Source organism: Pleurodeles waltl, chromosome 12, assembly GCF_031143425.1.
Source record: "Pleurodeles waltl isolate 20211129_DDA chromosome 12, aPleWal1.hap1.20221129, whole genome shotgun sequence".
NCBI lineage: Eukaryota > Metazoa > Chordata > Amphibia > Caudata > Salamandridae > Pleurodeles > Pleurodeles waltl.
In genome coordinates this window covers 174,635,962-174,651,259 of record NC_090451.1, presented here as the reverse complement: position 1 = coordinate 174,651,259, position 15,298 = coordinate 174,635,962, and positions in this window count along the sequence as shown.

Genomic DNA, 15,298 nt, shown 5'->3' with positions numbered 1-15,298 from the left:
CTCAAGAAACGAGAGTGCTTCAGTTGACTAAACACTCATGAGGATGGCAATCACTTCCTGTGGTTCAATAAAAGAGGCATAACTCCTTTGGTGGCTTTGTGTTGGAAACATCCCAACCATAGTCAGGGCTCACGACAAAATGTGTCAAGATGCCTGGCTTACCAGTCAAGACTTGGTGGGCACAGGAACATGATATTTCAAACCCACATACACAATTATGCTCTCAAAGTGTTGGCGCTACTTACTGACTGGCTTCACGTCTGTCAAAAGTGCACTTCATGATGGCTCCGAACGATGAAAAAAGATTGTGTAAGAACCCTTGAAATCCCACATTGTTTGGAAATGACAGCAACCGTCTTGAGTTATTGTATATACGTTTCCTCATGTTCCACTGTGTCCTTGCTCGGGTACAATGTTGCTGCATCTAGGAGCTTGCTACTGTGATTCGCGATTTCATTGGGAGAACTAAATGGGTGTTTGCTGGATAACACTTTAGGAATACAAAGAAGTTTTCTGAAATGAAATTACCTTTAGAAACATAAATCCTCTGAACTATTGACTTTAGCCTATATAGATATTTGGCGATATATGCCCTATTAGTTCTGGGTTACTTTTAAAGGAGTTTTTAAACCACAATTTTTGATTATCCCTAACGTACAAACTGTGCATGAGTTTGAAAAAAGTGCTGGTGACAAAAACTATTTTTAGAATGTCACATACCATTTCCAGCAGTGGAATGGCCCACTTCCACCTCTTGCAAGAAATGTTAATTTACGGGCACCTCCATATCCATGTCTTTTGTCATGTGTAAGCGGTAATTTGGTTGAGGCTGAGTTCAGTGCACTTAATGCATTCAGCCACAAGAAAACTTCCCGTTCATCACAATAGTTGGGGGTTCCTAAGAATGATGGCACTGGAGTTAACAATTCTGCCACAAGGTGGCACACGGTTTTCACATGTTGGTGCATCCAGTGAAATAAGAGAACCACATTTACCAAATCTGTTTACTTTTAATCTTTGATATTCGGAGACTGCTACCCGCAGGATAAATCTAAAGTGTCTCGGTCTCCTAAACAAATTCTGGTGGTGCCCACCAGAAACCACTCAATTGAAGTATTGTATTGATAGGAACAAGTCTATCCTTTAGAAGATCGAGATTGACCAGACAATTAAACAGTTATCTAACCAGGAAGTGTATTTTACGTTGTGTACTCACTAAAATCAAGCTAAGCTTCCACTTTGAGAAATAGCTTCAGGCCTCAGAACACAGAGAATTGGTTACATAGAGATGATTTTAGGTAAATCCTTTCTCTCATAAGGCTAATTGCAACATTACGATGACAGGTTACTAGAACAGCCCATCTGGATTTTAACTAGCCAATTGAAACTGCAGGCATCAGCTCGCAGCAAAGTGATGAGCCAGAGTAGTGATAACAAATGTCTCTGTGTTCTCTCTTTCATCATATCCCCTTCCCAATTTCTACTATTGGATATCATACTCTATATGTGAGCGTGGTAGGTAGGGAGTGGCAGAACAGTGAAGCTTCCATTGGTTCCAGACTATCGGGTTAGAACTTCCTGACTGATAGATGCAAAGCATACTGTGAGGCATGGTCTTCAACAGATCAGGGATCAGAAATCGTTGGATCTCTTGCAAAGATTCAGGGTGGGCCCTTCTCTTTGTTTGGATGGTGCAATTTCCCTTAGGACTGAACAAGATTACCTTGCTGGACATTTCTCTATCGGATTCAGTGGAGCATGGCTTCTTCCTGCTCCAGTGGCCCCATTCCTCCACCACATTTCATCAGAGGAGAGCTCACTACGCAGGAAGCTGCCAGAATGTTGGTCGCGACCAGTGCTTAATTTGAACTGGGGTTTTCCTGTGCTTGGCACCGGCACTTAACTGCCAACACCAGGGCTTGCAACATTCTGCTATCTGCTGGTGCTGTCTGTCTGATTTAGAAATTAGAAAAATATCAGTTGTTCAATAATGCAATATACATTAAAAATTACTATTTCTGACAACCCAACCTGCTCTCATAGCTTAGGGTGCCTGCAATAGTCTGAAAAGTCACACTTGTAGGAGTGTGATTGTTAGTAGTTGTGGTGACGCTATCATTGGCAGCACTGTCTGGGAGCAATGTGTGGTGCAGGTTACAGTGGCTTCTGATGAGGGCCCTGGCATTTATTGTTTCACAAACTAAGCACTGGTCGGGACAGGGCAGGGTGAATGTTTTCCTGCAGGGCTAGCTTCATTTTGGTGGCGCCTGGAGTGACATCTTTTGTTGGCACTCCCTAACCCCTAACTACCACCTTTTTCCCAGATTCCTTAACTACTATCCTCCAAGGGTGCCCCTCATCTCTCCAATGCCCCTCTCTCAGATGCATTTCATTTGTTTTTTAACGCTACTCATGCCAGTGTAGGGTGTCACTGTACCATACATTGCACACAGGTTATACAAAGACAATGAATCATCCATGTGTAAATCAATGTATAGGATATGTTACATAAGAAAATTATAATATGTAGGAGTCACATGTCATCAACATGGCATTATATTTTAAGATTGTTTGGTCTGGAGATGCACAGGCTCAGGATTTAAAAGTAACTCTGGTTAGCTTTACTATTAAGAATATATTTCTACCCAACACGCCCTTTTTACAACATTAGGATAATTAGAGTCTGGTGAAAATCATAACGCTTTAACCTATACCTTGCAGTTTGCATGCAGCTCTTTCACACAGTTGATAGCTCACTGTGCTATGTCAAGACTGTGTCTTATGAATTGCAAGTAACAAAAGAAGCTCTGCGACAAAAGCAGTAACAAAGGCACTGAGATACACGCACAGAATATAATCCTGTGATCTCCGTAATGTACGTTCTTTACAAGAGGCATCTTAACCTTCTGCACTACTGTTTTTCAATTCAAAATAGACAAAAAAACGATCTCTCTCTAGCAGGAGCATAAATCACCAGCGTTACCTTCACATGTTTAATGTTGCCTGAAGGAACTCTGCGGCAGGTACTTTTAAACCTATAAGTTATTTCTAAATCCAGCGCCCTGGAGTTAAATTCAGGTGCAGCTGCCCCAGTCGCACCGCCGTAACGGCGGCCTTGTGTTCCTTTTAAGTGGGCCATGCAGAAGACACAACATCTGCACCGCCAAGCAGAAGACACAACATCTGCACAGCACTGCCGTAAACACCTAGAGATATCAAGTACGATGCTCTGCAAAGAAGAAATACCGCGAGGAGAACTGCTTATGGAACACGTTCTATTCAGCCAACTTCACACATTGATGAAATTACTCTTTAATGTCAAGTGCTTCAAGAATGGAAAACGTGTAGTCCTGTAAATAAGGTTGCTATAGTTCCTCATGGTTGCACAGTGATTTGCATTTATCGTGTCATATTATGCTACCATATTTAAAGGGCAAAAATCTCTATTACTGTGTAGCAGTTGCGTGTAATCCGTAACTTGATTACATTGTTGTGACAATCTGTATACTGAATGCTTGTGTTATCATTCAGCCATATTATGCGATGTATCTTTTATAACCCATAATTTATACCCTACTCTTATGTAAAGCACTGTGCCATCCACGGTGTCTGATCTATTCTTCATAAAACTGCTAATTAATAAATAAATGTATACATCCTCTCATGGAGCTTTAGATGGAACGAACCATTAGACGAGCCATACAATCCATGAGCATTTGAACATTGCCCTAATCACTAATAAAGCTTCCTTACTATCTCTGTTAGTTAAAACTGAAGAACTTTGCCTTTGATCAAACATCCTTCTGAACCTAAATGCATTTGATGACTTCTATCTTCACCTACTCACTCTTCACTGGACTCTGGATCCTAAAACAATTCTTTACATAAATATGTATTAGACACGTGGCCATCTATATGTAGTTCATATCCTCTCTTAGTTCCCTCTCCAAGGCTTTTTTGCCAGCACCTTACATTAGACGCAACAATATAGACAGTTCCTCCTTTTCCTACTGTTATGCTGTTCCTTAGGACTGTGCTCCATGGATTTACCACCTTACTTCTGACCCCCTTTGTTTTCCTTTGTCTCACTCTAGGGCTGCCTCTCTGATTCTTTAGAACCCAGCACCAGGACACCTCTATGTAATCATACATCAGCAGCTGAAAAACATCCATTTGGTCCAGCACATCTAATTGTTATTATACTATTCTTTTAAGATCTGTATTTAAGTGCAAATAACTCTAGCGGGACATTCTATTGATTTTTTGTCTTTGAGGACCACTGTGTTGAACTAGTCCAGGCCCAGCTTCACACCAGCTCTTATGGGCTTGGCTTTCACTCAATTCACCAAAGTGCCACGAGCAGTGAAAGTGACATCATGCACCCTTTAACCCAAAATGACATCACAGTTTTTAAAACAGTTTTTTTATTGCTCTTTACACTTTGACATGCAACATTGTTAAGCAGGAACTATACCACATGAAAAAGCATAGTTACAGTGAGTTAGATACGTGTTCTTAATAAACATAACAATTGTTAATAGGGTAGAAATAAAGTTAAACAATGCAAATACCATCATCATAACATCTACTCAGGTGTGGCAGTTCATTTCCCTTCTGAACTTGCATGATGGGTGCCACTGTATCGTATATCTTTAAGCACATCTATGATTCCATTTCGTCCCTTTATGGATCTAATTTCAGCTTCCAACCAGCGTTTCCTTTCTGTTAGCCATCTTCATATTTTTGGGGGGGCCTTACCAATTTTCAAGATTGCTCTAAGGCTGTCCTAACTACTAGTAAATATATTTCGGGATTGTAGTCTCTTTTACCTGTAAAATCAGTTAGGTTCTTCATAACTTTTTCATAATATCCTACTATTTCCAGACAAGCCCACACTATCAATACGAAACCTGCATTATAGTCTGTGTATATTGGACAGGTGGCCGATGCACTAGGGTAGATTATGTGCAGGCTTTTGGGACCTGGGTACGCTCGGTGGCAAAATAGATCAATTTGAAACAGGTATTTCTAGATATTTTGGGCGCAGACTCTCTTATGTCTGACCCGGTTTACCTCACTGAATGTCACAAGTTGGCATCGGGACTTAATATCGTCCAGGGGCACGGAGTCATCCATTCTCAAGTCCCTATATAATTGAGTAAGGATTGTGGGCCCTGTTCACATAATAGTGTCTGTAATGTTTGGCTATGAGATGGATCCATTTTGTAACCTCATGTATTTTTTCATTGTGTGCAATAGGTGATTTAGTGTTAGCAAGTACACAGCAGCTATGCTGTGAGTCCGATGATGATCATTAAATGACAAAAGTTTATCTGTTTCCAGTAAATGGTCAATGCAGGTATTCACCACTGTGTTCAAAGGTTCTTGTCAAGTTGCCTTGCTCAGCTCAGGTGCCTACAATGGCCCTTATTTATGGGCTTTGTGGCGCAGGGCAGCGCAGGGCAGCGCAGCAGGTCACCTTGTAGTACTGCTGTGCATCGCAGGGAGATGGCATGAATGCATGGTAGTTAAAAGAATTCCACACTTTCCTGTCCTTTTCCCTGCGCTGCGCCAGTCTGGCAGCCCAGCGTTAATGGAGGCGCCTTTGCAACATGGTGCAAGGGTGCTTGCTTTGCATGCCGGATTGGTTTTGTGCAGGAAGAGACACCTTCCTGCACAAAAACAACCTTGAGAGGCGTTTTCCTCTTTCTATGGGTACTGCATTGAAAATAATTCAGCATGTTCCAGAGTCTTTGAGAATGGGTGGTGGCTGACGACAGCACAATCTATTTTCTATGAAAACAAATAGGATTTGCCTATGTTCACATGGCAGCTGCCATAAACTTTCATATTTTTCAGATAGTTGCATAATATGGAGTTCACATTGCAGGACAGACAAATATAAGCATATGTCATCCGCATACGTGATATTTTATGTGCTGTGTGATGTATTGCTATGTCCATGCATTTTGAGCTCCTATGCACCCACTAAGTAAGCAGCTCCATTTCTAATGCACATATCAATAATGAAAGGGGCAGCCCTCTGAATGCCCCTCTAAAACAACGAATTGCCCAATACTACCCATCCGAGCTTTCACTTTAATTTTTGGCATGGTGTAGAACGGCACCTTCCATTTTAGGACCCGCTTCCCAGAATTCTTCTATTTCTGTGAGAATGCATTTCCAATAGAATCAAATGCTTGCTCTGTCTTTTGAGGCCACTTGATGGCTCTGGTCTTCTTCAGAGAGCCCAGAGCTTCTCTGGGAGTAGGGAACAGGACACCACCCTCTCCAGGGGTGTTGTAGAGGTCTAGTAAACGTGCAGCACGGACAACCACGTAGGTGGTATAGAATTACAGACATGCAGCTAATGCATATCTTTATCATTGTGTACTGGTGGGACAGTGTATAAAGGACAATCATTTTCAAGAAATCTCGCTTATTTAGATTTGGGAATATTTGATATCTTCTCCTGCATCTCATATCAAAGATGGGGGTGGTCTGCCTCTGTCCTGACTTACTACGTTCCCTAGCATGCAGCCTGTTCTATCTCCTTCTGCATGTATTTGATAGTAATACTCATGATGATCGATGCATCTCAGCCTTTCTAATATTTGTGCATATTTCTTTTCAGGGTAGTGTTTTCTTGAGAGCTGTCTCCTGTCATATTTATTTATTGTTTAATAGAAACTTCTAGTGTTTTTAGTGCCTTCAAAAGGACAGGTATTGTCCCCAAATTGTTATGATACAGATAATGCTCACCATCAACTTAAAGGCCTCCCACTATGTCTTGCAATTAGAAACGTATTCTAGTTATCATTGAAGTTATTTGTAATAGTTTTTATATTCGTATTGTGGAAGACTGAGGTGGTCATTCTGAGTTTCGCAGTCATCCCCGAAGACCGCCGTGCAAGCGGCTGCAGAAAGACCACCAGTGATGGTGGAGTGAAGCCTGCCGTATTACGAGTCACCCACAAAACACCACCCAAAATACACCCTCAAAATGACACCATCGGCTGAAACGACGGCGTGAAGGAGGAGGCTGCACCCCCAGCACTGCCACACGGAGAATATTCCGCCCACCAAATAACGATTCACAAATCAGCACTGTGGACCCAACACGGCAAAAATTCATTGGCGGTCAGAACCGCTGCAGAGAAAAAAGGTATCACCACCAGAACACTGCACCACATTGGACAAAACCATTACCCAACACCTGAGACACATACACACACCTGTCTACAACACTACATAACACACGCCCACACATAGCCAGAACCTTTCGCAACCAGAAACTCTGACAGAGACAGGCAAGAGCACACTGAAAGGAAGCAATGCACTTAGATACCACAGGTACCATCACACTGAACACGCATCACACAACACACAACTGCACACGTGCACCACAGAGCACACATACATACCACTCAACAAACTCACATCAACAAACAGCACACACAGAATCCCTGCACAACAAACACCCCCATCCACAACACAACCACCATGGCACCCCCAAAAAACCCATGATTCACAGAAGAGAAGCTCAGGGTAATGGTTGGAAAATCCTCAAAGTGGAACCGTGACTGTTTGGAGCACAGGTCCAGCAGACATCCATAGCCCAGAAGAACGACCTATGGCAGAGGATAGTCATCAGGGTGAATTCAGTGAAAAACCATCCACGTACAAGGGAGGAAATTAGGAAGATTTGGAATGACCTTATGGGAAATGTACGGGCCATGGCTTCCAGGCACCAAATCACCATAATGAGGACACGTGGTGGGCCCCCACCGGACCCCCCAGAAATGTCACCATGGGAGCAGAAGGTCCTGGCCATACTACATCCAAAGGGCTGACGGGAATACCTACTGGACTCGACACTGGTAAGTCCACTGTACTCCCCGGGAAACATGTCCCTATGCACAGCATGTACCCCCACCACCCTCTCATCCCCTAACACCAAACCAACATGCACAAACTCACCATGGACCCAATACCCACCATTGCATGCCACAGCACCCTACTGACACCATTCCCTCACAGATCCACTTAGTGCATTGATACCCCAAATTGCAGCAAGTACCACATCTACCACAATGCAACACTCCCTGCCCTTGCATGACTGCTACATCAACATCACATCACTACAGTTGCACCTTAAACCATGTCACTTCCCATCACCAATAAGTATTAGGAATGCACATCAGTACATGGAAATGACCGTAGCACGGCGAATATGAACTATCTTCCAAAATAGGCCCATTGTAACATTCCACTGATGGGAAAACAAGCAGTGGACTGCTAACTATCAATGCCATTACTGCCCTGCAAATTTAGTCAATGATGGCATACAACCATGTGTGCCACTACTATAATACCATCATCTGACACAATACCTCTCATTACATAGGTCTCCCAAGTACTGCTGTACAGCAGAGGAGCCCAGTGACAGAAAGCCCAGGCCTGGAAGCAGGTGCAAATGGGGAGGGCTCCCCTGGAAGTGTGGATATGGATGACAAACCTGGCCTGTCAGGCATGAATGGTCAGTCCACCACCACCAGCATCACCCTGCCCACAACTGAAACCACCTCCCCTGTGGCAGCCAATGTTCAGCAGAGCTCTCCTTCCCATACCCGTGTCCCTGTCCCAAGGTCACATCAAACAACAGTGTGCCCCACAGAACAGGGGCAGGAGTCAACGGTGGACACCCAAGACAATGACGGTCCTGGTGTCAGTGGGAGGGGGCACACTGCTTCAGGGGCACAGGGGACAAGGGACAGCGGGAGGGCAATTGTGGGCCAAGGGATGAGTCTGGTACAAGGCCCGACTGGCCAGGAGGCCACCTCCAGAGTTCTGGGAGCCTACCAGCAAACCCAGGACAAGATGGGCGAGATACACACCACCTTGCAGGACACGCAAAGGCTGCAGGGGGAACACCACCAGAAGGCCATGCAGCAGTGGCAGTCACTCAATGCCCCCATGGTCTCCATATTAGGGGAGTTCAAGGAATTGAACAACATCCTTCAGACATCCTCATCCCAACAGCAGGCCACATCCAGTAGTCAGGCAACACCACTGGCCACAACATCAGCACCTGCTACTGGAAATGAGGCACAGCAGGAAGACCCACAGACCACCAGCATCCCTACCCCTGCAGCTGAGGGTCCCCCTGAAAGAGAGGCCACCTATCCAGATATCCTGAAGCACCTCAGGCCAAGACCAATTCCCCCACCGGGAAATGATCCTTCTTCTGAACTGTCACCCTTGTGTGCCACTGTTACTCCCTGTTGGCTGTCCAATACCAAGTACACTGCATACCGGTAAAATGGATACAAGACATGCGAGACAAACAGCTGTACCACTCACTCTGATCAGCACCCTCACCGATACCCCTCTTCTCTGGACTGTGATGTCATTCACTTAATAAATACAAATTCACACAAGTCATAGTGCATGTCTCTTTATTGTATGGAGTGACAATCCTGTTTCCAAGCAGCAAATATATACACGTCAGCATCAGAACAATGTTGAAGTGTCAGATGAAGTGGGACACACAGGCAGGTGTGTAAGTAAATCCAAATTGTAATGATTTTCAGTGTCCACGATGACAACAGAGAATACAGAAATCAGCTTGCTGACATAGATGTGACCTGAAGAGGATAAATGAATTGGAATCAGGCACAAAGTTGTAAGGCATGTAAACAATACATACATCCACACCATGTGAACACATAAACAGGATGACAGGCCCAGCAGCTATGATACCACATATGTAAGGGTCTGCATAGGCAGTCACACACGTGTGGGACAGGAAAGTTGTAACATAGATAACATCCTCTATTTTACACCTCCCTGAGTGGTCAGGAACATAAACTTGCCACACAGCAGCTAACAATGCAGCATGACAAGCCTACTTAGCAGGACAAGACTGATAATTCCCCCCTAACTTATCCCCAAACAGGCAGACTGAGGACCCTAAACTTTTGGTACAACAATAAGGCTGTACCGCAACCAGCTTCCACACATGAACTTAACAGCAGTGCATTACCACTAACCCTCATGGTAAGCTTACTACCCTTCAAGATCAGAAACCAAGACGGAAGGTTGTAGTACCCACACACACCTTGATGCAGGCAAATACTGGCTAGTGACTGGCTTCAGCAATATATCTCCCATGTGCAGATGGCATACAATTCACACATACCTGTACATCATTGTAAGTAGTGACGAACCAGGTCAGTCCTGTTGTCGTGTGCCTCATCCTCATCTGCCTACCCCTCAGCATCAGAGTCATCGACCCCAAACACTGCTCCAGCATCAATGCCCCCTCCTCCAACAGTGGGATGTACCTTCTGATGGTCAGATTAAGGAGCATACAGCATGCAACAATGATCTTGCAGACATTCTCTGGTCGGTACAGTAGGGCACCACCAGACACATGAATGCAACAAAATCTGGCTTTCAATAGACTGAAAGTCCGATCAATCACTCGTCTTGTCTGGCCATGTGCCTCATTGTACCTGTTCTCCCCTCCTGTAGTTGGATGTCTCAAAGGTGTCAGGAGCCAGGGCAGGTTGGGGTATCCGGAGTCACCTGTGTGGAAAAGGGAACATGACCATAGGTAACAATGCTGGGCAGAGTGCTGACTGTGTTATGAGTGGTACAAACGTCTGACATGGAGGGCAGTACACATACCTATGAACCAGGCCCTTTTTCCCTGTAGCTGTGACATCAGTGTAAAGTCACTGCTGGTCCTCACGACGTAGGAATCATGTACTGATCCTGGGAATTTTGCATTCACTTGTGTTATGTACTCGTCTGCAAGCCACACCACTTGTCCATTGAGTGAATATGTACTCTTCCTGTTTCTGTAGACCTGCTCATTGGTCCTCGGAGGTACCAAGTCAATTTGAGTTCCATCAATGGCCCCAATTACATGTGGAACCTCTGATATGTTGTAGAAGGCTGCTTTTACAGCGGGCAATTTTTGACGTTGTGGGTACCTGTGCACATGCTTGAGTAGGACATCCAACACATCCTGCAACACCTTACTGAACTGGGGGGTGAAAACCCTGCAGCCAGAGTCACTGTAACCTGAAAAGAGTCAATCAACAGAAAATGCAGGACTGGCAACACCTGGACTGTTGGAGGAATGCCATCAGGATTTCTCAAACCCGGCAGGAGGTCTGGCTTCAACTGGATGACCAATTCCTTGATGCACAAACTGTTCAGTCGATAGGTCATGATGATGTGGCGCTCTTCCACGGTATCAAGATCTACGAGTGGCCAGTAAACTGGTGCATTCCTCATCACTCCATTGTGGCAATATCTGTGCGGGGACACAAACAACAATCTGGGAACCACTCACAATGTAGGGCACCAACTATGACATACAACAGTCACGAAGTGTAAATAATGCAAGTTGGCTGTCATGTTGGGGGAGGACACATTTCTCTACACTCCATTCTTAACCAGACAATGGCACATGATCCCTGTGGCAATGGACATTTACAGGACATGTACACATACACCTTATATGTGTTCCACTATATTACTCATATATGGTGATAACTGTAGTGACAAATGTGGTGATGTCACCAAACACTCAGTATGTGTCATTATCCACAATGTGTGACCTGATGTATCTATTTGTGACGACATGCAGGAAATTATGCAGTGTGCACCCTGGACAGTAATGTCACAGACTAATATGGCATCCGCCTGTCCAGCATGCATTGTACAGCTGGAAGTGACCTTGTTCCGCCAGCGGAAGTCGACATGGTGGAAGGCGGTCTGAACCACCATGCAACTCCCTATTGGTTTACATTGACGTCTATGGGAGACTGGGACCAATGGTGATCACTGGTCATGACTGCTGAGGTCGTAACTGCCATTTTGTATGGGCCAGCTCACTTGACTCCTGGATTTTGGGCAAGACAGACCTCCACTTTATGCGCTGCTGTGTCCTGTCACTTGGAGCAATGATGGTACACACTGCGGGGGATAGGTCCCCAGTCTTCACTACGGAGGAACTGGAGAAACTGGGGAATGGGTCTGACCCCTGTATGGGCAGTTGTACGGTGCTCCAGGGAACAGGTCAGTACAACATCCATTGGCACACATGTCGGGTGGTGTTTGACGATGTATGTTTGTGCACATTCAATCAATCAATCAAGGATTTATAGAGCGCATTAATCACCCGTTAGGTTCTCAAGGCGCTGGGAGGGGAGCTACTGGTCGTAGAGCCATGTCTTGAGGCATTTCCTGAATGTCCAGAGGTCTTGGGTCTGGCGAAGGTGGAGCGGTAGGGAGTTCCAGGTCTTGGCGGCTACGTGAGAGAAGGATCTTCCTCTGGCGGTGGTGCGGCGGATGCGGGGGCGGAAGCGAGGGCGAGGCTGGCGGAGCGAAGAATGCGGGTGGGGGTGTGGAAGGTGAGTCTGTCATTGAGGTAGGCAGGGCCTGTGTCGTGGAGGGCCTTGTGTGCTTGGATGAGGAGTTTGAAGGTGATCCTCTTTGATACTGGTAGCCAGTGTAGGTCTCTGAGGTGGGAGGGAAATGTGGTCGCGGCATGGGACATCCAGAATGAGGCGGGCGGATATGTTCTGGATTCCTTGCAGCTTTGTTAGGAGTTTGGTTGTTATTCCTGCATATAGGGCGTTTCCGTAGTCCAATCGGCTGCTGACCAGGGCATGGGTGACAGTTTTCCTGGTTTCCAGGGGAATCCACTTGAAGATTTTGCGGAGCATGCGAAGAGTGTTGTAGCAGGAAGAGGAGATGGCATTGACCTGCTGAGTCATGCTGAGTGTGGAGTCCAGGATGAAGCCCAGGTTGCGTGCGTGGGTGGTGGGTGAGGGTGCGGATCCTAGGGAGGTGGGCCACCAGGAGTCATTCCAAGCTGAGGGGTTGGTGCCAAAGATGAGGATTTCCGTCTTGTCTGTGTTTAACTTGAGGTGGCTTGATTCCATCCAGTTGGCAATGGCGTGAAGTCCGTCTTTCGTGAGGGAGAGGATGAGCTGAGTGTCATCTGCGTAGGAAACTATACATTGACATGTCATGACTGATCAGGTATTTAGCATGCACAGGATATGTGTGAAATATTGGCAGTGTGCATGGTCCCTGTTTGTTGTGTGTCGCCAAAGGTTACTGCTGTATTGTTGTAATTAACATCATGTCCCCCATTTTCTGAATGTTTCCCATACAGGTCAGTGCCCACCAGAAAAATGGTTATGGAGAGCCTTTGCCAAGGAAGTGCGGAGCCTGGGGGTCCATAGCCGGCAGAGCACCCACTGCAGGAAGCGGTGGAAGGACCTGAGGTGCTGGGCCCGGAAGACCGCAGAGGCCCAGCTGGGGATGGCCTCCCAATGTGGGAGGGGTGCCTGTCGGACCTTGATCACCCCTAATGGCCTGCATACTGGCTGTGGCTTACCCAGAGTTGGATGGGCGCTCAAAGGAAGCACAGCAGCCACAAAGGTGTAAGTGTTGACTGTCAGTTGACTACTGCATGGTTGTGTACTGTGACTCTCACTGAATTAGGAATTGACGTGGTCAGATGTGATTTGAGGAATGCACAGTCCTGGTTGTCACACCCATCATGTAGGAGTGTGTGACGTTAGCTATGTTGATCATGCAGGAGAACAAGTGGTGATGATGTGACACACGTTCACCTGTAGGTATGGGTCGCTCATGTATGCAATGATGTCACTGATTTGTATCATCCCGTAATGGATGACATGTGGATGGGTATGGTCCTATGCTGGTTTGTTGGATAAGTCATTCATGCAGTTGATAGCCATGTAGTGGTCTTCATTCAAGTGTTTAGGGTGCAGGGATCAGGTGAGTTTGGGTATCGCTTGCACGGCCCAATAGTAAATGATTGCTAAATGGTCTATTGTTTTCCGGCAGGGGCTATAACCTGTATTGTTTGTATGTGAAGTGGATGTGTGGTTCACATTATTTCCTCTCTTTCTGTTCCTCCCACCCTCCTTCTCTCTCTCCACCTCTGTCCATGTGTGCATTAGCATCATCTGGTGAAAGAGGAAGGGCACTGGTGAGTGGCGATGCAGCAACCTAAAGGACCCATGAGGCGGACACCAGTGAAGCCGAGGGGACCAGTGAGATGGAGGGTGAGGGGAGCACCATGGGTGAGACTGGAGCTATCAACATATCTGATTCAGATTCCTCCTCTGATGGCAGCTCCCTGGTGGTGGCAGAGCCATCTGGGACCACCCCAGCACCACCACCTCCTTTACCAGCACCGCCCTCCCTGTAGCACCCCACCCATTTGCCCGTGCCCACTCACCCAGGATGGTGGGTGTCTCCTTTGCCACAGACACCTCTGCCCCTTGCCCCAGTCAGCCCTGCTGCCCTCAAAGAGGAGGCTATTGACCTCCTGAGGTCAATCTCTATAGGGCAGACAACAATTGTGAATGCCATCCAGGGACTGACATCCCAATGGCAGCAGTCTAATACGTTCCTTGAAGGCATTTACAGTGCCTTGTCTGGCCTACAGAGATTGTTTCAGGCTCTGGCCTCTTTGTTGACTGCAGCCAGTGTCCCATCATCTTCTGTCCCCCCTCCAGCTACCTTTTCCCAATTCACAACCCCTGTCCCTACACCCATCCAAAGCACACCTACATACCAGCATACACCCACTACAACAGACAAGGTGTGCAAAGACAGTCATAGGCATCACATTGGTTCCCACAGGTATGCAGACACACAACACCCATCTGCACACATAACAACAGACACTTCCCCCACCTCCTCCTCCATTGCAATCACACCTCCACTCACACCTGCCAGCACTGCATCATCACACACTGGTCCTACTACCATTCCTGACATACCCTCAATCACCACAACAGCAAACTTACAGACACACATCCCACACACCACATCTGCACTCACCACAACTACCGTCTCTGCCACCTGCAGCACACCCACCTACTTGCTCATACCACCTCAACATTCACTCACACATCTCCCATTCCCTCTCCCTGCATCTATGCCCCTCCTCCCAATGAATGCACATGCACGCACTTACCCACCCAACATTCATCCACCACACACATACAGACATTGCACACACACCAGCATCCACGTACAGCACTCCCAACCCACAATCATGTGACCGCGATGTGTACCTAAGAAAGTTTTCCTTGCCACCCTTGACCTCTTCCCTACTCCTCTCTCACCCTGTTTTCCCTGTAAACGCTGTGTCCCCCTGCCCCTCCTAGGCCCTTTCATCTCCCATTCGCCAGGTGCCCCCTCGGGTGTTTCCCTTGCTCCTCCACCCAGCAAT